Genomic DNA, 23,392 nt, shown 5'->3' on the forward strand with positions numbered 1-23,392 from the left:
CACACGTAGGCTCTATCCTTGCCCCCATGGTTTCCCTAGTCATGAGTCCATTTGTGCCAGCTTGAGGACGGTCAGGGACAGAGGCTAACTGACATCACGGCATCCACTATCTGAGTCATTCCATCTACATAGTGCCTCTTTGAGGGTGCCCGCTCTCTACAGGGTGATGATATGTGATCCAAAGATCTTCACTCTCCGTGACCACTCCCATAGTTTCAACCACATGCTTCTCCCGTGGACCTTCTTATCACTTCTCAGCTTTCTCCTTTCAGGACTATGGCCAAAAGCTCAGTGATCCACTGCTTCCCATGAAGCCACTTAGGTTCTACTCCACGCCTTTTCTCTTTCTCCACAGAATTGATGGCCAAGGACACTGCCTGGGGCTCTGCCTGCTGGGAGGCTTTATCCTCTCTGCTGTCTTTCAGGGGCACCCTCATGTGGGACTCTAGGGTAGCGGTGGTTCATTTCCAGCTTGTACCTATGTATCAAGTCAACACATCCATGAACAGAGCTTGTTTTTTTTTTTTGTTTTGTTTTCTACTTCGTCAGTTAGTCTTAAGGGACCTCACCCACGGAGCCACTGGTGGGACCTGAACAACAGTGGCGGGTGACATGGGGGGTTGTGTCTCCTTCTTGGGCAGCTTCCTGGTGTCATCCGGTCCCATCATGCCTGATCCCAGGCGTACCACTTCCGAGCTACAATAATCTCATGACTCGGTGTTTGTATATGAACCCAGGTCACGATGAACAATTTTGGCTTCGTGGTCACTTAACGTCTCATGGTCATTGGCTCCATTTGTACCCGTGCCCAGAAGCATGCTAAGAGCTGTTTTTTGAATGTCTGATTCTCCACTGCAGATGACGTGGCCTTGTTCCAGAACCCTAAGCGTCTACACGGTAATTTTCCTTTTGGAACTCACCATAACTCCACATAGTTTCCTTTCCTACTACAAATAGCTGTAATACCTTAGAGTCTGCCCAGCCATGTAGCTCACGCAGCAGGGCTGCTTGCACAGCAACCTGCATCGGCTACAGGACGCCTGCCCACCAAGGCAGGGGTCCTCGGTGTCCCACAATAAATGGGTTGGAGCAGCTTTTCCTAGTGTGGAGTGTACTGCCTGCAGAATCCAAGGAGACCCACGAGGTGTGTGCTTCCTTCTTAGTGGTGGAAACTTTGAGATGCGATCATTTGCCTTTACTTTGGAAGAGAGTCCTGGCCCCAGAACACCCACCTCTAACAACGTCACCGAGGAGGTGACTCCCCACATCTTTGTAGGGTTTAAGTCCCTCTCGCTGGAGTACAGGTGACTTACCAAGGCCCCCAACTCCCTCGCCAACTCTTGCTCTCCTGGTTTGATTGATGTGATTTCACCAATTAACCAGATCAGTGAGATGTTATACAGTTTGTCTAGACAGTTCGAGGTCTTTGGGACTATGTTGTGATGGAGGACAGAAGCAGCAAACCACGGTGAAAGACCTTAAGTGTGAACAGATTTGCACCCCATGAGAGTGTGAACTGCCCTGGCCCTCTTTCCTGATAGGGATCTGTGCACACACACCCTGCAGTGCTCAGAGCTATCTTCTGTGCTCTGGTAGAATCACACAACTGGGGGCAACTACTTGCTCAAATTATCGTAGCCCACTCTCGTCCTCCAAGACCCAGATCATCTTTGGAGGCTCCTGCTGGTGAATGAGATGGTAAAATGGTGGGGACCAACCACTCCTGCATTCTTTAGGACTAAAGGTGGCACCAATCTCTGCCCTTTCCCAGCTGGGAGGCAAGATTGTTTTTCATTTTCTATCCTAAGTGGGGGTAGGGATGGAAGAGTTTCAAGGCTTCTACTTGGCCTTTCCCGCTAGGACACCTTGTGGGACACTGGGTGACACTTCCCCAGTGTGGCTCAGGGGATGCTCTGGACCCATGTGAGTCAGTTCTGTGCCAGGAACGTCTGTATAAGCTGACCCCATACACATCCCACTCTAACGGAGGCCATGATGTTAATCAACTCTGGGCATTTGCCCTTCTTCAGTACATGAGCCCTAAAAGGACGGGGGAAGTCATCACTGACCCCAGTTGCTGTGGCGATGTGGGTCCTTCCCTACGGGGACCTACCCTCTTCTTTAGTCAGTAGATTCTGTTTGTATTTTTTTTTTTTTTGCTTTTTATTTTTGTTTTTGTTTAAACTGGGACAGCCGCTTTTAGCCTCCTGATCATCTGTCTTTAATTTTTTTTTTAATTTTGTATTTATTGAGCAATACTCTTCTGAGCTGCCCTGAGGGCAAGGTGACCAATTTATCTTAGTCTGAGCAGGACTTCCGTGGCGTTAGCGCCGAAAGTTCCTTGTGCTAGAAACCCCCTGCATCCTGACGGTCACCCTACCTCAGGGACACGGCGTTCTGTGGCCTCACCCATCAATCTGCAGGCCGGGCCCACCTGGCCACCGCTCTGACCTCACTGATCGCTGCGATAGTTGTCCCCACCTTGCTTCTGACAGGTAAGCACCACCACCTGCCTCTGCCCTTTCCTAAGATCCCAACTGCTAGCTGGGAGCTCAGGTTTGTGACATATGACATCACCTACAGCCATGCCTAGTCTACAGACAACACCCCCAGTGCCCCCCCCCCCAACTGCTGCTGGTACCTCCTCACCAGCATAGCTGTCCCTGCTTTGGTAAGTGACCTGTCATCCAGGCCCTTTTATAGCTGCTAGGCTTTCCAGCCTTACACAGAATAGCCACTCTAGCATGCTTCCTCCTCCGACTTGCGGATCCCCTCTCCTGCCATGTGCCACTGCAACTATGACATTTCTACCTTACATGGCGTGGGCCATACCTTCTTCCAAGCTTCGAAGAACCACATGAGCAGCACGTTAACATCGGCTTCCAAGGTCCTTGTCAGGGTGTGAAATCCTACACTAAGGGAGTTGCCCCCATACTGATAGCTACTGCCTTCCACCCGCCATTCGGCGCCCCCGATTTCTCGTGCATGCGCCCCTGGGCCCTGCCAGCGTGTGTGGTGGGTCCGGTCCCTCCTTTCCTCCTTGAGAAGGCCCCTACTTCGCTGGCCGGTTTGTGTAGTGACTCAGCCCCAGTGTCGGTCCAATGTCCCAGAGGGGGATGGAGGTAGGTCCTGAGCGGGCAGATGCCGTGGGAGGTGGAGGCCTCCGCATCATCCGTAAGCAAGGGGTGGGGAGCGCTAGACTTCAAGGTCAGGGAGAGGGCCACTTCGGCAGGCCGGGGGCTCAGCAGGTCTGGGGTTCAAAGTTCTCAAGTTATTGACCCAGATACTCCCATCACAAGTCCGAAGGTCCCATGCGGGGCCATGACCTTGGCATAGCCAACTGACTCAAGGTGAGAGGTCAGAATGGCCTCTTGTCTGGGCTCCACTTAGGGTCCAGAACCTCAGCGCTCTCCTGTCTCCGGCTGCTGGAGAAGTGACTCTCTTTCTATGTAACCAGGGAAGCCCACGGACTACGACAGTGGAGCAGACCCTTAGCCCACTACATGGGGGTTCTAGAACCGGAAATGACTTTTCAGAGATTCATCTCCTAGTCATTGGCCGTGGCTGTCCCCGGCGAGGGCACAACCTGGGGCAGGCCAGTCCCTTCTGCCCAGGGCAATGCCTGAGGAGGGACTCAGCTGCAAGCCAGCGGCAGGCAGCAACCTCGGCTTCACGAGAATGAGCTCCTTGGTGCTTTATAAAGGAGAGTTTGGGGGTTGCACGTCTGGACCCACCACGCAAGCCGGGTGAGGGAACGCTAAAGGGACAAAGATCTGGGCAGAGAAGGTTTCAGGGATGTGAGGTCATGTTCAGAGCTCTGAATGGCTTCCCCGCGCTCGCTCTGTGGGGCTTCGTCAACAGCGGGTGACAATCATAAGACAAATTTTGCCTCAATCGAGGGAAGACCCTTGGGCGGTCCTGACTCTCAGCAGCGAGGGTGGGGCAAACTCTGGGAGTAGTGAGCTCCCCGTCTCCAAAGGTATGCAAGCAGAAACTATTCCACCAACTAGGGAGGCTGTTGCGGAAAAGATTTGAGCACCAGAGTGAGACAAAATCCAACAATCTTCATGAGCACTTCATTCCGATCTTGACCTTTGGAGAGTCCGGGACAATTACTTCCTGAAGAGCATGGCAAATAAATCCTGAGTAGCCCTGCTCTTAAGCATCTGCGGCAACGCCCCTCATCTGAGCCTTACTTTCTTTCAGGGGTTCCAAGTGAGACGCTGGCTGGGTCGGAAGAGGGAGACAACAGGGTGGGTGGATTTGATGCCTGTGCAGCGAGCCGCGGAGTCCATGGGGACGCGGGCCGTCCTCCAGAAGGAACCCTGCGCCTTCGCCGCGCCAAGCCTCCCGGCTGTCACCGCGTGCCCCTCCAGCTGGAACGTGCGTCCGCCAAATCTGTGCCCGAAAGGGTGCACGTCCCTCTGTGTGTACACAGACACGCACACAAGCTCTTCCCAACACAAATATATATTTAAGATTTACTGTTCTGGAAAACCTAGTGAATAATGTAAATGATGAAAGCCTGCGTCTGGCAGAAAATATTGTTCAGGCTGCCTCATTGAAATTCAGCCTCTCATGCACACTTGGAAATACACACGCCGTATGAATTATGGATTCCGGGCTTTATCTCTCACACGACACATGAATGTTTGATAAAGATTGTTTCCAATATTATATTTTGTCAAAGCGCTCATCTAAAATTCAGGCAGAAATGCTTTCCGGTAATTATGCGCTGACTTCACGGGGAGCAGGGAAGGCAAGGTAGAGCGTGCCCCTCGGTGGGGTCGCGGCTGTGTGTGCGCGCGCGTGTCTGTGGGTGCGTGTGGCTTCTCCCGCCCTGGGTGTTTTCGCTTAAGGGGAGAAGGGACACGGACAGCGTTGGCCCTGAAGTTCTTTCTTCCTCCCGCACACCCTCATTACGGAAGCGGCTGCGAGAAGGTCTACCCTGAGCCCTGTAGACACCTGATAGCTGCTTCCTTCCTCGGATGCATTTAAACTCGCTACCGGCTCACTGGCAACATGGCCCGAGTCTGGCCTCCCAGCGACTCGTGCTCCCTGGAGCCTCGCGCTAATCCTCTCCAACGCGCTTTCTTGAGCCCCCCAAGTCCCACACTCCACCTTCCTTCGGTGGCTCTTTCGCGGAAGAGGGCACATCCCCGGCGCCCGGACTGCCTGCTCTACTCCCGCCTCCCATTGCTAGCGATCGCGTCGCTCCCTGCGGACTCCACCTCGGGATCCTTCTTGACACGCGGTTCAGGCGACCACCACCAGTCAGATGGCGACGGTGTCCAGAAGGCACTCTATCGGTCATCACTATACCGCAAGGTAAAGTTCAACCTCTGGAGCGTGGCCGTTGAGGACGTTACCCTAGCCGGTCTTCCGACGTCATCTCCGGCCATTCCTGCCCCACCCTTTCCAGGTTCTCTAGTCCCCACGTTATGCCTTTGTTCCGGCTTTGCCATCTGTCCCCAGGGCTCTCCATCCCCCTGCCTCCTTGGCGAACTCTTACGCATACCTCAAGACCTCTGTAAAGCCTTCTTCCCCTCCCCCAGGTATGGAAACTGTGTCTTCTGTGATTTCAGGCCCCCTCTCTATTTATCTGTCTCCAAATAATCATACAGTGTGAAACCCCCAGGGAAGTTTACTAACGGGGAGTACTCATGCTGCCTAACCCAGTCCCCGCGAGTGACCTAGCAGGTGCATGGGAGTCACGGTGCAAAGGACATGTAGGTTCTGTGCTCACAAATGGCCCTGGCCTTCCTGTATCGTAACACAGACACTGGAAAGGTTTCCCCTTACCTTCCCCAGTACCGAGGAAATCATTATGTGTTTGGTAGCTAGGGATTTCAGAAAAAGCAAGAAAGGAGATCATCAGGGGAAGTGTCAGAACGGACCCCACCGTCATCACTGAAGTGTGTCTTTTGTCTGGGGGGCCAGGGCCCCAACCCCCCCCCCATCCAGTGCCGGCCTCAATGCTTCCCTCTCCCTGAGCTCACTACCCACCACGAATGGGAAGTCCACAACCCAGACACCCTCTGAATCTGTCCCATTTCTCTTCATCCCCGCAGCCCCAGGGTGCAGCGGGCTGCCAACATCGGTCCTCAGGAAGCCTGGCACAGGCCCCCGGCCCCGAGGTCTCCCTGCCTCCTTCACGCCTCCTCCGGCCCATTCTCCATCCCGAGCCAGCATCGGCTTTCTAGACCTGAATCTGATCCTCTTTCTCCTTGCAAAGAACCATTTGATGTTTCTCCATTCCTGTCAGGCTGAAGTCCAAAGTTCCTTCTGTGGCTGGAAGGGAAGGCCGGTGTTCGAAATACTGAATGATCCGTGAGGCCTGGGGGTCCACCCATCAGAAAAGATGCAGGGAAACAGCCACGAAGGCCCAGGCACTGAGGATTAGCGGGAGATGAGTGGGAGCAGAAGGTCCGGGACCGGGTCCCGTGCTGACCACGTGCTGCACCCCATCTCCCTCCCCCACCCTCGCTCCCCACCCTCCAGCCCCCTCACTCTCTCCCCCCACCGTCCACGCCTTTGCCCCGCTCTCAGGTTTTCCGTCGTCCCTCACCACCCGGCAGAGAGCTGGGCGCAAAATAGGCGTTTTAAAAATATATCCTGGATTTAATGGAAGGCCAGGAAGAGCATCGGCCCCAGGGGTCCATCGGGAAAGGCTGCTGCGGCAGCCAGGCCTGTGCTGTGAGCCGGGTCTGACGAATGCGGCATCGGGGATGCGGTACCCTGTGAGGAGGGGCGCTGACAGCTCCTGGGCCAAATGCTGAACAAACGCTGTTCTCTGGCCATTGCATATTTCAATAGAACTCGGGTGTTAAGAATTACAGCCCCGGATTTCAGCTGCTCCCAGGGGAGCTGGGAGCAGAGAGTACGCCAACAGGGAAAATCCCTGCGAGAATCCCCCGGTATGTTTGTTGTGTGGTGGGTGTGTGCCTACTGCCTTCCTCTCTCCCTTCCACAAACACCGCCCGCCTGCCGACGCTGCCCGGCACCGCGCTGGGAACTGGGTGGGCTGGGGGTGGGGTGGGGGCTCACATGAAGACGACAGGCCTGAGCCTTCAAAGCTCGCTGGCTCTCACCTTCTGGTGGGCTAGCCAGACTAGCAAGCAGGCGGGGGGCTGAGGGGCAGGAGAGACGGCCGGGCTGGGCTAAGAGCCCACGGGTGGAGAACCTAACCAAGATGGGACTCGTCAGGAAAGCTTCTACAAGGAGGGGCACGAGAGCTAAGTCCTTAAGGACAAGTAGGAGTTGGCCGAGGAGAGGCTGCGGGAAGGGGTCGAGAGGAATTTCGGGCATCAAGAGCAACGTTGGGGTGTTGAGAAACCTGCAGGACGTTCAACAAGGCCAAAGCCAGAGGCCGTTTGAAAGGCTTCATGTGGTGAACTTAGACAGGAAGTTAGACATTGCCCTGAGGTTCCGAGAGGGCAGCCTGCGTACAAATCAGAGGGAATCCAAGCCAGAGCTGGACCTTGAACTAGGTGCCTGCTGTGCAACAGCTGCTCGTCTCGTCCTCAAGATGGCGGCCCGTTGTTGTGCATGTCACCACCCTAAAGAGAGACGGAATTCCTCTACTCTCTCCTTGAATCTCCGTGGCCTGTGGCCTCTGTGACCAACGGAATCAAGTGGAAGTGAAGCTCTGCCGGGTCAAACCTTCAAAACAACTGGAAGTTTCCACTCCTGCTTGGCACACTTGTTCAGAGGCACGCCGGCCAGCGTGTAAGGAGTCTGGCTACTGTGAGACGGCCATGCTGCGAGGTAGCCCCCGCCAGCCACGTGAGGAGGTCTCGTGGGGAGGGGATAATGCCAGGCAGAGCTGGCACAGCTTAAGCACAGAAGTATCATCAAAGGAGCCATCTCGGACGGTCTAACCCCAGGGCACTTCACAGAGGCCCTGGACAACTGGCTTCATGGTCAACTTGTCACGGCCGTTGCCTGCCAAAGCCCCAGACATGGAGAAGAGACGAGGAACTTCTGCTGAGCCCAGGCAGGATTCCTGACCCAAAAGATCATGAACATAATGCAATGGGTGTGGTTTTGTGTCTTATGTTCTAGGTTTCAGAGTGGTTTGTTATCTGCAGTAGATACCTGAATTGCCAACTATTCAGATACCTGAATTGCTTACTATTCTTGAATAGTAAGAATGAGTTCGGTGGCAAGGAACAGAAAACCCATGTGCAATGGTTTCAACAAATAGGGAACATCTCCTTGCACACACAAAAAAACAAAAACAAAACCAAATACGCGGAGGAAGGTGGCTACTTAAAGTCTCCATGAAATCAGAGCCAGCATCTTTAAAATTCTCCTGGCTTTTCCCTCAAGGTGACAAGATAGCTGCCGCAGCTCCAGGCATTGTGTTCTCATTCCAAACAGGAAGAAGGCAGAGGGGAAGGGGCTCAGCCAGCCATTTTCACCCCTTTTTATTAAGACAGCCAAAGCTTTCTCAGAACCATCACCAGCTTTAGCTTAGGTCTCTTTGGACTTAGGTCACATGGCCTCTCCCAGCTGCGAAAGGCAGAGAGAGAGGGGGGCGGGTAATGGGATTATTCCGAGTGGCATAGACTACGGTCCATTTACACTGCCACCCCAAACCAAAGTGGGGTTCCATTAAGCTAAAGAAAGGGAGAACAAATATCGGACAGGCAGGCAGCCAAGTTTGTCTTATCAGTGACTTCTTTTCCTTTAAATGCTTTATTGAGGTTTCATTGACATACAATAAACTATATGCCGCATTTAAGGTGTGTGATTTGATAAGCTTTGACGTACGTTTAACTCATGAAGCCATTACCACAATCAAGACAGCAAACGTATCCATCATGCCCGAAGTTTTCCTGCACCCCTTTTCAATTCCTCCCTCCTGTCCCTTGACTCTGTCCCTAGGAAAGCACTGATGTGCTTTCTGTCACTGCAAATCAGCTTTCCTTGTCTACGACTGGGTCACACTGAGCACGTCCTCTTTCGTCTGGTTTCTTTCGCTCAGCAGAATTCTTTGGAGATGCACCAGTGTTTTTGCGAATATCAGTCATTCATTCCTTTTTATCGATGAGCAGTATATTGTATGGCTATGCCATACAACCACCCTTCACCGATCGATGGGCATGTGAGTGTTGGTTTATTACAAAAATAGCTGCTAAGAACACCTGTGCACAAGTCTCTGTGTGGACACACACTTTCTTTTTTCTTGGGGAAATACCTAGGAGTGGACAGGCTGGGTCACATGACACGTGTATGTTCCCATCTTGGTTAAGCTGCCGGACTGTTTTCCAAGGTGGTTGTGCCATCTGACGCCCCCAGAGAGTATTCCCGAAGTGTGTAAGAACTTAGCTCCTCCTCATCTTTGCCGGTACTTGGTGTGGTCATTGTTTCCCAGCACCTTAATTCCCATCGGGGCTTTGGTTCAGGCTACGTTTGAAGAAATCCTCTGCTGCCCCCATGCCATGAAAACACTGGGGAAAGGAAAAGAAACAAATGCATTTCAAAAAATCTAACTTCCGTGTGGAAGGGACTTTCAGGTCTATTACCTCGTTCAATCCTAGCAACAACCCGTGGTGGTCATTCCTTTTGTCCCCTGCCTTACAAATGAGGAGTGGGCACGGAGAAGCCTGGGATCATGCCTCTAGGTCTGTCCCAACTCCAGAGCCCTTTTGTCTCTCCTATTTTTCTGTGGCTCGGACCCACTCCCTCTCTGAAGTTGACTTCCTTCTGGAAGGCGAAAGAGAGGTGGCCATCAGGATACAGCAAGAGAAGGAGAGCTTGGGTTGGGGATAGGAGGCCTCCCGCAAATGAGCAAAACCAGACCAGGGTGGAGGTCAGGAATGACTTCCCAAAGTGGGTAAATGTTAAGCCAACTTTTCAGGAAGCAGGAAGGAAAGGCAAGAAAGCGAGTCCAAGAAGTATAAGCAACACAGCAAATCTCCAGAGACATGGAACATGGTAACGTGTTCAAGGAAACCCAAGTCATTTGGTGACTAGAGCAAAGATGTGCACGGGCAGGACCAGAGGTGGTGTGTGGGAGGCTGGCAAGGTCCAGAGCGTGAGGGTCACATGAAAAAAGCCAAGATAGCTGACCTTGATCCTAAAAGCCACAGGAAGCCGTTAAAGGTGTTAAGCAGAAGAATGAAACGGCATGCCTGTGGTTTAGAACACTCCCTGGAGAGGATATATTGGAAGGGGCTCTCTTAGGGCAGGCTGACCAGGAGACCATGGAGTGGGACATTTCAAATTTCAAGGGATGCACAGAGACCGATAGCATCCAGAACTGAAATTCCCGTGGGACACCCAAGAGAACACACTAGAAAGCAGGAATGGAGGTCTGCCCTGAGCTGCAGGGAGTGTGAGGACTCCTCAGCATATGAGGGGTCACTTACGCCACATGGGTGCTGAGGTCACCAAGAACCTTGCATAAAATTGACGTGCATTAGGTAAGCAGAAGAAGAGATATTTGCGAAGTTCACTGGGAAGAAATGGTCGGAGAAACAGGAGGCAGCAGGGGAGAGAGGGTGCCAGAAAGACGGGCCAAAGTCACAAGCGGTCAGGAGAGGTAAGCAGAGGCGAGTGCCCATTGCTTTGGCTCTGAGGAAGGTCGCAAAGGGCCTCGACCAGAGCACTTCAAGTGCGTCGTCAAGGTGAGAGCGCCGTGTGGTCCCTGAAGAGCAATCCTGTGGTCTGGACACGAGGAACGCACTCCCAGGAAGCCTTAGAAAATAAAGACATCACTCATATGCTGGGAGTGGGGGGATCTTGAGCTAGGAGACTTCAAGGTGGAAGAAACTGGAGAATGAGTACAAGCTGTTAGTAAAGACACAAATGAGCAGAGGGGGGTAGAAAAAAACAGGACACAGGGAGCATGGGACATGGGGCACCTTTCTGGAGAAGGAGGGGAGGGGAGCCCCGAGGGAGAGGTGGTGGGATCAGCCTTTAGAAGGAGGGTGGTGAATGGGAGGCAAAGGGCAGTGGCTTTTGATGGAAACACATTTGTATGGGGTTGGGCAAAAAGTAAAGTAGATAAACCACTAGCTAACCCAATCAAGAAACAGCACACAAAAACCCATAATTAGAAATGAGGATGAAGAAATAACCACACACAGGAGACATTAAAAGAATTCTAACAGGGGCGCCTGGGTGGCGCAGTCGGTTAAGCGTCCGACTTCAGCCAGGTCACGATCTCGCGGTCCGGGAGTTCGAGCCCCGCGTCGGGCTCTGGGCTGATGGCTCGGAGCCTGGAGCCTGTTTCCGATTCTGTGTCTCCCTCTCTCTCTGCCCCTCCCCCGTTCATGCTCTGTCTCTCTCTGTCCCAAAAATAAATGTTGAAAAAAAAAAAAAAAAAAGAATTCTAACAGATTACTCAGTCCGATGTTTTGAAAATAAATTTGAACACATGGGCAAAACGGGTGATTTTCTAGAAACATAAATGATGCAAATTCACCTCGGGAAAGATAGGAAATCGAAACAGTCCGATTACCAGGCAGGAAACTGAGAATGCTGTCCAAGAGACATTATCCATTCAGGTACCAGACCCAGACAGTGTCCCAGGTAAAATCTATCACAATTCCAAGAAGTATATCACCCCAGCGCCATTTAAACGGCTCCTGCACCTGGCAGGGAAGGGGGAGGAGGCCTTGAAAATGAATCTAAGAATCCAGCGTAACAGCGAAAGCAAAATCCCGAAAAGAAAGAACAGTAACAGCAAACCTACAGTTCTATCTTCAAGACTATGTAAGTGCAAAATTCTCAGTAAGAGACTGGCAAGTAGAAGACAGACGTATTTTTAAAGGATAATATGCTACCACCATGTGGGGTTTATTCCAGTAAGGCAAGGATGGCTCTCTATGAAGAAATCAATTAATGTAATTTGTACATCAAAATACCAATAGAAGACTTTAGAATTCTTCATCATATACTAGAAAGTAGTTGGTGAACATGCAGCTTTGATTCTTGATTTAAAACTCTTAATAAGATAGGACCCACAGAATTTCCTTAATATGAATTAATATATAGATACCTCTCATAGGTCAAGCCAAAACTCGGTCGTTTCGGATGCCAAGCCGCTGGACTCCTTCCCGTAAGAATCGAGAACAAGCAAAAGAATGATGTTGCAATTCACAGCATTGTGCAAGCCTTCACCCCTCCCTGGGCTCATGTCATTTACCATGTGATTTTTGCAGTTTCTACTCCTAAAGACAGGGCATCTTTCCCACCCCGTCGCAGTTTAGCTTGACTGTGGGATCTGTTTCGGCTGGTGGAGAGTGGGAGGAAATGACGGTGTGCCAGTTCCGCGCACGGACTTAAGAATCACCGTGTGTTTCTACAGACCACACTTGGGTTTCCATCACCACTATAGGAGAGGGAGCAACCCTTGGCTAGCTGGTCAGGGAGGATGAGAGACAGGTGGAGCGGACCTGGGGCCTTCAAGCCCAACCTGGATCTGCCCACCTGCAGCTGACCTGCAGACACATGAACAAGGAAAATGATTGTTTTCAACCACAGAGCTTTGAGCCATCTGCTATGGAGCATTATTGTAGCTATAGGTCCCTGATACACCCAGTGTTAGGACTCCTGTTCAACATTGTTATTGACTTACTAGCCGATGCAAGGAAATAAGAGGAAGAATTAAGAGGTGGGGCATTGAAAAGAGGATGCAAAATTATCATCATTTATCAATCATATCTGATTGTATGCTTTTAAAACACAGGAGACGGGCACCTGGGTGGCTCAGTCGGTTAAGCGACTGATTTTGGCTCAGGTCACGATCTCACGGTTCATGGGTTCGAGCCCCACATCGGGCTCTGTGCTGACAGCTCAGACCCTGGAGTCTGCTTTGGATTCTGTGTCTCCCTCTCTCTCTGCTCCTCCCCCACTCACGCTCTGTTTCTCTCTGTCTCTCAAAAAAAAAAAAAAAGTTGATATACTGACCAAATGAACAGAATATGAGGTCCAGAAATAGACCATAGACCTCTGGAGGACGTATCAGGAATGATTGTTAGCGTTTATTGAGCACGTACTCTGTGCCAGGCACTGTTCTACATACTTGTAATTATCTCATTTTACAAATCTGGTAACCAAGGTACATAGACATTTCTGCAACTCATATATAATAAAGTTGGCATTTTAGTTCATTAGGAGAAAGAAGCATCACTCAATAAATAATTTGAGGCTAGCTAGCCATCTGGAAAAATAATGTGGGCTTCTACTTCTTACACTAAAATTAACTCCACATAAATCAAATGCGAAAGAAAAAAATGAAGCAATAAAAGAAAATATAAGAAAATGTTTTAAAGCGTTGGAGTAGAGGTGGCTTTTCTGAGGAAGGCACAAAATGCAGAATCCATTCGAATATTGATAACAGTGATTATATTTACACCCAACATTTCACCCCGGCAGGGGAGGGGAGTGGACACAAACCCAGATTACAGTAATTGCAGCCAAGATGACAACGGGCTTATGTATGTAAAGAAATCTTGTAAATCAATAAGAAAGCCAACAAACAATCCAGTGTAAAGAAAGGACAAGGGCATTAACACTTCACAGGAAAAAAAAAAAAAAATACAAATGACTTATAATTCCTCATACTTCCACCCATTGAGAGTAAAACGACAATGTGGCAAATGTTTCACTTATCGAATTGATAAAGACCAAAAAGCTTGATAATGTATCTTGCTAAGCAGCTCATGAGGAGATGGGCGTGTCCCTCTGTTATGGAGTAATTGACATGTGAGGAAATCTTTCCAATGAACGTTGGAAAATGTACACACCTTCAGAACCCGCAATTGACTTACAGAAATTTATCCTGTAGACACACATCTGCATGGACATAAATAGGTTTGTACCTAAGGATTGTGGTCACATTGTAACAGCCAAAGCCCGGAAAACAACCTAGATGTCCATTACCAGGGAACTTGGTTCAACAACTAACAGATAATGATATACGGTAATGATAAGGAATTATCATTATCAATGATAAGGTAGAAGCATTGCCATTAAGACTAAATAGTTTGCTTTTTTTTTAATTTTTTTTTAACATTTATTTATTTTTGAGACAGAGAGAGACAGAGCATGAACGGGGGAGGGGCAGAGAGAGAGGGAGACATAGAATCGGAAGCAGGCTCCAGGCTCTGAGCCATCAGCCCAGAGCCCGACGCGGGGCTTGAACTCACGGACCGCGAGATCGTGACCTGAGCCAAAGTCGGACGCTCAACCGACTGAGCCACCCAGGCGCCCCTAGACTAAATAGTTTTTAAAAATCAAGATGCACAGCACGGTATCTATCCAGCAGAACTTTCTGTGACGATGGACTGTTCTAGATCTGTGCTGTCCAGTATGGTAGCCACCAGCCACGTGCAGCTAGTGATGCCTGATGCTTGAGTGTGGTCGTGGGACTGAGCAACTGAATTTCTAATGTTCGTCTTAATTAGTGTTACTCTCAATTGAAATACGCCCCTGTGACTGTGGTGCTGGATATCACAGGCTAGAAAATGCTTCTGTTTATGCATATGAACAATTACCATTTCTGAAAAATCTAGAGAGGCTGGCAGTAGTCATTGCCCCTGCCCAGGAGAACTGGCCTATCAGGTGTCTCTGGGGACAAGAAGAGTCCTTTGTCCACTTGTATTTCTAGTATTTGACTTGTTTATGGGGTGTGGCATGGCATAGTCGATATTAAACTAACTAACGAAAGTTCAAGCAGGAAAGGTGAGGAGGGCTTGAGCATTTCCTTGAAATACAAGCAGGAGTCGCCCATGAGGGAACTGGAGGGCTCGCGGGCCATGGAGAGCCTGGAGAGACTTGGGAGTGTGGACCAGAGGTTGAAGGGCAGGGAGGGGGTGCTGAGTAACCACAAACGAAGGAGTCCTGGGCTATGGGGAGCATATTGTCGCATTGGGAGGCCGGCATTCATGAGGGACGGAGGCCACACAGCTGAATGATTTTTGAGAGCAGCTCGAGTGTAGACACTAAGTCAAGCCATTAGATTAATCCCAAGACCCATGTAAATAGAAGAGCTGAGGAGAAAGGGATGGACTGGATTAGGAGATATGAAAAAGGTAGAATCGACAGAATCTGGCAGCCAGTTCTGATATGGGGCCTGAGTGACGGGGACAAGCTTCCGATAGCTCCCAACTCTTGGCTTGTTTGACTGAACTGATATGAGGGCCACTGGGGAAATAAGGTTTACGGGAGGAGCAGGTGTGGGGGAAAGGTTCATTCAGTTCAGTGCTGGCGGTTGACCCAGGTGGAAGTTTCTAGAAGCCTCTAGATAATTAGGTCTGAAGCTCATCAGGGAGGACTAGGCTGGATGGGTGATCACTGAAGCCAAGACAACTGGCAGACTCCCCCGGAGAAGAGGTGTGGTGAGGGACGGGGCCCCTGAGTGCACACGGGCTAAAGCAAAGGGCGGAAGAGAAGCCAGCAAAGGACACCGAGAATAGCACAGAGGGAGGCAGGAGGGAGAACCCGGGAGAAGGGCCAGGGAGGCGGTAGTCTCAAGAAACAGGAAATGGTCTACAAGGTCAGATGCCACGGAGAGGTGAGGGCAGATGGGGCCCTGAAAAGCCCGTTGCACTTGGCAATTAGGAGGTCATTCAGTGGCCTCAGTGAGAGCCATGTCAGGGAAGCACTAATGAGGAGGAACACATGATTCTAGTGGGTTGAAGGGTTAATGGGAGAGGACAGTGGAGATGGTGAGGGGCGGCTCTTGTTCTGTCTGGACACTTGGCTGTGAAAGGAAACAGACAAAGGAGCAGTATCTAGAGGGCAGGCTGAGTGGAGGGCTGCTATTTTTTAATGTTTGTTGTGTTGCTTTAAGAGGACAGAGAGTGGGATTATAGACAGTGGCAAAGGGTCTCTAAAGAAACCAGACGTCATGAATGAAGCGGGGTCCCTTGGGGAGGCAGGGGAAGGTGGGCTCTGTGATACTCGGGTGGCTACGACCTGATCCGGAGATCTCTGAGAAGGAGAGGAAGGGGGTCCGACCGGAAACCAGGGGTTTGTGCTTTGGTGGCCTCCGTTTTCTCAGGGACGTCAGAGGTGTGGTCACGAGGATAGGGGAGGGCGAAGAGTGGCCGTAGGTAGAGTAGTGTGGGGCTGAGTCCAGTAAAGATGACTGGCTTTGCTGAGGGCTCAGCAGAGGCCCGGGAGTGTGGAGGGAAAAGTCTGGCCTCCCCAGCCGTTCACGGCAGCCTCAGACCACTGCCGACATTGACTCATGCCTGCCGAGGGGAGCCTGTCGCGGCCAGAGGAGCTGGGGAGAATATTGGCTAGCGGTGTGGGTTTGGAGTCAGACAGACACATCGAGTCCACTCACAGCTATGCAACTTTCCACAAGTTCCTTTACCTCTCTGAGCCTCGTTGGAGAAACGGGATTGATGTTTTCCACTTCAAAGGTAAAAGCACTTAGCCTAGACCTCGACACTAAAGGTCAGCTGTATCACAGTTAAAAGTAAGGGTGTAACGATGCTGAGGGGCCCGGAGAGAGGGGTGGAAGCAATATTCCATGGAGTGTAGATAAGATAGCAAAGCAAAGGCAAGAGGAACGATGGGCAAGGGGCAATGCTTGGGCCCGAATTCACTGCACTGCCTGCTATTGTCGATAAAGTTTTATTAGACACAACCATGCCCCTTCTTTACGCCTTGTCTCTGGCTGACTTTTGTGGCACAAGGACAGAGTTGAGTAATTGAGTGATCACAACAGAGGCTGTATGTCCTGCAAAGCCTAAAATATTTGCCATCCGGCTCTTTAAGTATAAATTTGCAACGCTTGAGGATAGGAGGGCTGGATAGAGTCAAGCAAAGTAACGAACGAGAACAAAAACCAGGAGGACGCAGTGAAAACGTTTAAGCCGAAGAGTGAGACTAGAGAGAGGGCTCCCGAGGTGGTGTTGCGTCGGGAGACGGGCAAGGGACTGTGTGCCTACGGCACAGGCTGGGTGAAGGCCGTGGAACTCTGGCCAAACCGGGAATTACTAGGCTCTCCTGTTAAATCCATGAGTCAAAGGATTGCTGTGTCAATTGATTGATAGACTTACCCATGTGGATCAACAACAGAGACAATAGAGGCAAGATCAACAATAGAGACTTTCAGTCACAAAACATGGTGCCCAGAAACTCACCAGAACTGACTTCCCAAAAGCCATCCTTCCGTTCTTTGCAATCAAAACTTCAGTTTTGTTCCGAGCGACAATGTGCTTGTCTCCTAGGGATGAATCTCGATTTGTCTGGGCCAATCAAGTAATCACATTCCCTTTTGGCTGATCTTTACTTTTCCAGACTGCCTTGTAGCTAGAAGTAGTCACATAATGAGTTCTGGCCAATAAGACATCTCGGAAAATCAGCTCAGGGCTTCTGGGAAAGCTTCTGCTTTTCTGATGGGAGAGGGGAGATTTAATGGTACTGACCTCCTCCTTTCCTTGCCTTGACACAGAGTTAATGCCTGGGGCTATGGCAGTCGTTTTGTGGCCATGAGGCAATAAATATGATGGCATAAGTGCACGATGCTAAGGATGTTAGAACAGAAAGAGCCTGGCCTTGAGACCATGATCAAGGGCTTGTCTACCTCCGGACTTTTTAGATGAGACACGGAAATGGCTTTATTGCTGAAGACGTTCTTTCTTGTACTCAAAAGCACTTTTAATTGAAAGAAGGAAGAGAGAAGTTCCGAAGCAACAGTTGGGAGCTGGGAGAATGGCATGCCCTGGGGGGAGGGAGAGGAAGCATATCGGCTGATATCAGCAGAGTACATTTGCTCATACATACACTCACTATGTTTGAGTTTAGAGGAGACTGGGAAATGGGTGGTTAAGAACAGACTGGAAGGAGGTACCACCAGGGTGGCTCGGTCAGTTAAGCGTCCAGCTCTTGATTTCAGCTCAGGTCGTGATCTCACTGTTCTTGAGATGGAACCCCACGTCGGGCTCTGCACTTGGGATTTTCTCTCTTTCCCTCCCTCTCTCTTTCTCTCTCTCAAAAATAAATAAATAAACTTAAAAAAAAAAAAAAGAACAGACAGGAGGAGGCTTTGGATGCTGGGTTGAGGAGTTCAGGGTTTTTTCTGTAGTCGATGGGAAAACTCACGCAAATGTCTTTGAAATCATATAGGTTCTAAGCTTGCTGTAATTAATAGTTCCTAATTTCTGTACCTTCAAATGTTCTTGAGACATTTACTTTTCTGTACTTTCTTTAAAAGAAAAAAATGGCAATGAATTTGCATTATTCTTATGGTTTTATCTTTTTTCTAATTATAAAAGTGAGTATATTTAGACAGTTTAGGAAGCGGATAAGCAAATAGAAAAAAAAAAAAACAAAACTATTTTAGGTCTTTGCCTGGAGGGCTGATATTTGAGAAAACGAAGTGGAAGCAGAATGGGTTGATTGAAATTTGAGAGCGCACACAAAAAGATTCATACCTTGGGGCGCCTGGGTGGCGCAGTCGGTTAAGCGTCCGACTTCAGCCAGGTCACGATCTCGCGGTCCGTGAGTTCGAGCCCCGCGTCGGGCTCTGGGCTGATGGCTCAGAGCCTGGAGCCTGTTTCCGATTCTGTGTCTCCCTCTCTCTCTGCCCCTCGCCCGTTCATGCTCTGTCTCTCTCTGTCCCAAAAATAAATAATAATAAACGTTGAAAAAAAAAAAAAAAAGATTCATACCTTGCCTGAGCCTCAGTTTTCCCATCTGTAAAATGAGCAGGTGGGACTACAGCTAGGGAAGTCTCCATCCAGCCTCGTGGTAGCTCAGGGATGCCTGAGGCGAGCCGCTTCCCTGGGCTGTTAACACACGCCCTACAGACGCCCTGGGTCACGGTGAGAGTCACGGTCAGTAAGCCCAACTCTCACCCATCGATCTTCTCCGGGTTCACACAGGCGGATCCCTCACTTCACAGATGTGTATGATGGGCTTGGAGGGGACACGGTGATGACTGCAGCCCAGGACCGTCACGTCTCAGAGGTCAGAATCCACATCCAGGGCTCACTTCTACTGTACCGGCCGTGGCCGGGCACCATTAACCCCCCCGGTGCTGGGCTGTCTGTCTCCCCTAATCACCAAGAGCAGCTTTGGCAGGGAAGCTAACCCGGGGCTTCTCCAGGAGGGAAGACTTCAGACGTGCGAGTGTAAACCTCCCACTGCCCTCCAGAGGTGGGTACGTGGGTTAGGGGCTCTGGCTGAGTGGGTCAGTCGATTCACGCCCGGGGAACAAACTGCTACAGATTACCCATCACTGGCCCCCCTCCCCTGGGCGCACTGCCCCAGCTCACCCGCTCTCGGCCACTTGGTCTGCTCCCCCATAAAGCATCCCACCCCTGTCCGTAGACCCAGAGCGCTCCAGAGGGGGGAGACGTCAGTGCCAGAGACAAAAGCGTTCAAGTGTTTGACTCTCACTGCTGGAACCGTCCTCAATGCTTTTTACGTCCTGGCTTATTGGACGCCCACGGCAACCTCGTGAGACAGCTGCTCTTACTGTGCCATCGCAAAGGCAAGGAAACTGAGGCACGGGGCAGGGGTGAGAAGGTCAAGCAATTTGCATACTTGAGTGGCAACACGGGCGGTCTAACTCAGGCCTGGGCTCTGATCTTGACCTTTTATTTTTTTTTTTTTTCAACGTTTATTTATTTTTGGGACAGAGAGAGACAGAGCATGAACGGGCGAGGGGCAGAGAGAGAGGGAGACACAGAATCAGAAACAGGCTCCAGGCTCTGAGCCATCAGCCCAGAGCCCGACGCGGGGCTCGAACTCACGGACCGCGAGATCGCGACCTGGCTGAAGTCGGACGCTTAACCGACTGCGCCACCCAGGCGCCCCTGATCTTGACCTTTTAACTACTCTACTGCCCCCACCCACTCCGTGGCCCCTCCACTTTTGCCTCATCTTGCAGATGGGAAACTGAGACCCGAGAATCCGCTCGAGGTTACCGAGCTACACAGTCCTGGGCGAGGCTCGGGCCACGGGCTGCCATCCAAGGCTCCTGCCACTGCCCCATGATGTCACTTGCTTTTCTCAGGGCTCTCTTCTAGAACAGCCAAACTATACAGATTTGGAGTAACAGTCCAGGTGTAGTCAGAGCCCCGGGGCCCCCAAAGCTCCACGAGCCTCGTAGGAACTGACATCCCTGGACCTCCAGCTTCACGAAACATCGGCAAGAACAAACGTGCGTCCACTTCACAGTTTACGAAGCACCCAAATCATCATACACCACCTAATGCTCATGACCATCCTGTAAGGTGAGTCTGACCGTGGTCTCCACTTTACAGCCCAGGAAACTGAGATGTCTGTGGGACAAGAACGGGCACGTCCCCACCTCGGACCAAAGGCAGGTCACGTGCCATCCCACGCAACTTCTGCCAGCAACACCGTCCCTAAACCAGCTTGAGAAATTGTCAACGTTCATCATTGGAACCCTACAAAGACTCCTAATAGCTCAGATGCTCGCCAGCTTCAAGCAAGAGGACGATGAGACACAAGTCATTGTCCCAAACCAGCAGAGCTTGCTCTGAGCACCTTCTGCTCACCCTTCCCAAATCCTGGGAGTCTTTGGATAGCTCCCTGAGTTCAGAGATAAGATCTCTTAGGTATTTGAATCCCCCCACCCAGAGCCCTTATCTTAGGGCTTGCTGAGTAACATAAAGAGAAAGGAAGGGGTGGAGGACGAGAGAGGCCTTTCGCTCAACATCCACTGGTTCAGACCAGCCACGCAAGCGGGTACGTGCTGATGGAATTTTTATTTATAACTACAATGCCACCAAGCAGCTGTGTGACCTTCTGCAGGTGCATTACCCTCTCCGGGCCTCAGTGTCTCCATCCATAAAAGAAGGTAGCTGGATGCGCTCTCAGATAGAAATTGTGCAGCCTGCACCTCCATCTGCCCCTGCAAGGCTGCAGACATCACGAATCAATCCCACCGTGTCTCCCACAGGTTGGTGGAGCAGGAGCGTGTCCTCAGAATCTGAACGAGACAAATGTACGTTTTCTTTTCGGCTCCCAGCATCCCCAAACGCTTTCCACCGAGAGAATCACAAAGCATACAAGGCGCGGGGCTTCCAATCCCTCATCTTGTCCGGTGGGTGGGAATTTCTTTTCCCAGATTCTAGGACAGGAGAACGGGGTTTAGAATTGACCAACAGGATGTTCCCATTCAGGGCTCCGAGCATGAATCAGGTGACCCAGGAACATAGGCCTTGCTGGAGACTTCTCAAGGTGGTGCAGCAGGGCTATCAAAGACCCAGAGACAGTGACAGGTGACCAGCAGTGGCCAGATCAGTGGCGCCGTTCCAAAAACCCTTCTCGCGGTGTGAGCTGTTTCCGGCTGCCAGCCTGCTCCCCGTCCGTTTTGCGGTAGTCAAGGTGAGGAGTGAAGCCAGATAGATACACGGCTGAATGGTTTGTGCCAGTTACGGGCGACATGCCTGTACGTAAGTTACATACCCTCATGGAATACTATTCTCTCCTCCATGAAGCAGATACACCCGTAAATACTTCGTAAGGGTTGTTGTGGGGCTCACGTAATTTAATATGAGTGGTGTTCCTCGCCTGGCACCCAGAAGGGGCTGAATAAATGGAGGCTACATTACTGAGGAGGGAGAGGGAAGAGGACCCAGAACGGGTGGCTGAATCCAGGGCAGGTACACGCAGCTGTAAACAGCCTGAACAGCTGTCTTGATGTACCACAGCCGGGGAGGGCCCATCGTCGCAGTGGGTGTTCCCTACAGGGAACTGAACGTCTCGGGGGGAGCTGACCTTTCTCTCCTCGATGCTACCCAATCACGGAAGCTCGGAGGAAGCTCGGAGGTGTAATAGGCCGCTGCCCGCGTGACAGCGGAGACCCTGAGAGGCGTCGGGCACTGTCCGCAGTGAGTTAGAGGACGGGCCCCAGCTGATGCCGATCCCCCCCCAGATGGAGCCCAGGGCTGGCTTCTGGTCTCGGCGAGTGCCAGGCTGGGTGAGCAGGCGTGCCAAGAGCCTGCTCCTCCGAGGTGTATGCCAGGACCAGGGGCCAGATGCTCCCTCCAAAACCTTCCATCAGCAATGGCATCTGCTGTTCTCCCAGACCGGTCCAGCTGCCGCCCAGGCGGGAGGCTCGTTCCCCAGCCCAGACCCTTCTTTCCGCCACCACCCACGCCCCAGGCCTTTCCTTGGGGTCTCAGATTGTTGTCGTTCCTCGGATCTGCGTGGCCTCTCGCTGCCCTGCCTCTTTTCTGGCTGTCTCTGGTTCCGACTGGAATTTAATTGGGAGCTTGAAAAACTCTGATTGTTTGATAATTATAAGGCAGGGAAATTACCAGGGCATCAAAGGTTGCTCCCAATTGCTATATTAATTGTCCTTCGTTATCTCTCGGTATAAAAGACCACTTGATAGAGACAAAAGCCAGCCAGCTTTTATTTCTCAGCCGTCTGACGAGAGGATGAGGGGTCGTTGCTGGCTCCCATCCATTTCTTCCCAGACAGAAACCTTGCTGTTCCCTGCCCAGCACAGCACCCCCCCCCCACCCCGCCGCCACCTCGAGACCCTCAGCAAAGCACAGCACCCTCCGGCCACGACCAGCCCGAGACCCTGGTGGTCTCCTGACCCAGTGGTTCACAAAAGGAAAAAGCCCAAGTTCTTAGTTGCGTGTTCAGATGCGCTTTTCCTCGAGTGCTGGTGTGTGAGTGCATGTGGGGACTCCGAGGGAGGGAGAGCCGGCATTGACCGAGGACGTCCTGTGCGTTAGGTGCTGTGTCCAGTGGCTCACAAGCCTCTCTTTACAATAGCTACACCTGTGCTTTTTCTTTCCATTTTGCAGCTAGGGCTCTGGGTAACTTTGCCCAAGGTCACACGGCACAGGCTGGGACCAGGAGCAAACCCTGGGCTCCTGGACGGAGCTCTCCGTCACCCTGCAGGACTGCTGAGTACCTGCGTGTGCAAGACGTATGTGTGAGCGTGGGTGCGTGTGTGCGTGCGTGCAAGTGTCTACGAATTGCTGGGGGTCCAGGTAAAGGACAGTATCTAAGCAGTGGGCTCAGCAGAAAAAGAACTAAGCAAAAGGCATGAATGAGGCCATTGTCAAAGCGTACCCGTACATTTGATGTGTTTATTTTTAAGGGACCCAGCCATGCCTTGATTAAAACCACTGGGGTCTGGAGGTAAATGAACTCGTGTTTGAATGTTCCGTTCCCTTGAGCGCCTATTGGTGCCAGGCCTGTGCTGTCTGCTGTGAGAGGTCTGGAGACAGTCAGGCACGGTGTCTGCCCCGTGGGCTCCCCGTGGGCTCCCTGCCTGGTTCCCAGCCACAGACACGGGGCAGGGCTGGAGCTGTCCCTCCAGCGCCATGATCATCCCGCATGTGAAGCCTCTGCTTCTGCGGGGGGGGGGGCATGGAAGGCTATGCAGGGCTGCCTGAAGGCCATTAATTTTTTAAAGCCTTTTGCC

General features: G+C 51.3%; 1 long non-coding RNA gene across 1 annotated transcript; it reads right to left on the reverse strand.

Annotated features, from left to right (window-relative positions):
• Positions 1 to 8,714: 8,714 nt before the first annotated feature.
• Positions 8,715 to 19,074, reverse strand: LOC147576006 (uncharacterized). Its single transcript, XR_015241994.1, has 3 exons — positions 18,828 to 19,074; positions 18,405 to 18,585; positions 8,715 to 9,455 (listed from the first exon to the last, which is right to left on the reverse strand). It is a non-coding gene; the product is annotated as an uncharacterized LOC147576006 (long non-coding RNA).
• Between the last annotated feature and the right edge of the window lie 4,318 nt (positions 19,075 to 23,392).

Source organism: Puma concolor, chromosome D2, assembly GCF_028749965.1.
Source record: "Puma concolor isolate L17-30 chromosome D2, mPumCon1.1.hap2, whole genome shotgun sequence".
NCBI classification, from domain to species: Eukaryota; Metazoa; Chordata; class Mammalia; order Carnivora; family Felidae; genus Puma; species Puma concolor.